This window comes from Octopus bimaculoides, chromosome 24, assembly GCF_001194135.2.
Source record: "Octopus bimaculoides isolate UCB-OBI-ISO-001 chromosome 24, ASM119413v2, whole genome shotgun sequence".
Lineage (NCBI taxonomy): Eukaryota > Metazoa > Mollusca > Cephalopoda > Octopoda > Octopodidae > Octopus > Octopus bimaculoides.
This window is the reverse complement of record NC_069004.1, coordinates 15,674,997-15,675,720: the sequence shown is the minus strand read 5'-3', so window position 1 is coordinate 15,675,720 and position 724 is coordinate 15,674,997.

The following is a 724-nucleotide window of genomic DNA, read 5'->3' as shown; positions in this document are numbered from 1 at the left end:
GGGTTTGGTAAAATAAAGCAGTAATCATGTTCTATGGGCACAAATGTGCCTCCTGAGGCCTGCTGGTGCCTTGCAAACCTTTTGGCAAAAGGGATAAGTTGGGGTCTCAGTTTGCTTGAATGCTTGTAGGTCATTTACTATGTGTTTTCTTGAGTGAACGCCAAAGCCTGCTTTGCTTCATGCCACAAAACCACAATAACAAGTAAGGTTTCCATTTAGAGAAGTAGCGTTTGGCCAGCATACCTTCATGCTTGCATGAAGTTGGTCCTGATGTTGGAGTCAACTTTGCTCAAATCTTTGAACTGACAAGAAGCAAGACTGCTGCCAGGTCCTGTGTTCTGATGCTTTGTTTTCCCAGGAAGAAAAGGGAATGTTGCATCGCTTCAGATTGTCTTTTAGTTTGTCTTGAAAGGTAAGAGTGGCCTTCCAACTGACCTTTCTGTTGGGAATAGGCCAATGAATTGCTTCAGAATTCTAATATCACTCTTATGTGAGAGATGATCTGACCATCTAAGTTGTATTTTGATGAAGATGGCTTCAATATCTAATACATTGCATTTTGTTAGCACCTCACTGTTACAAATATAGTCACTTGGTTTTATGTTGGAGATAGTACACAAGCATCGCATATGAAAAGTGTCAAGCTGATTGATGTGCTTTCAGTACAAGGTCTAAGAATTAGCATGATAAAGTAATGATGTCAAAACCACTGACTTATATACAT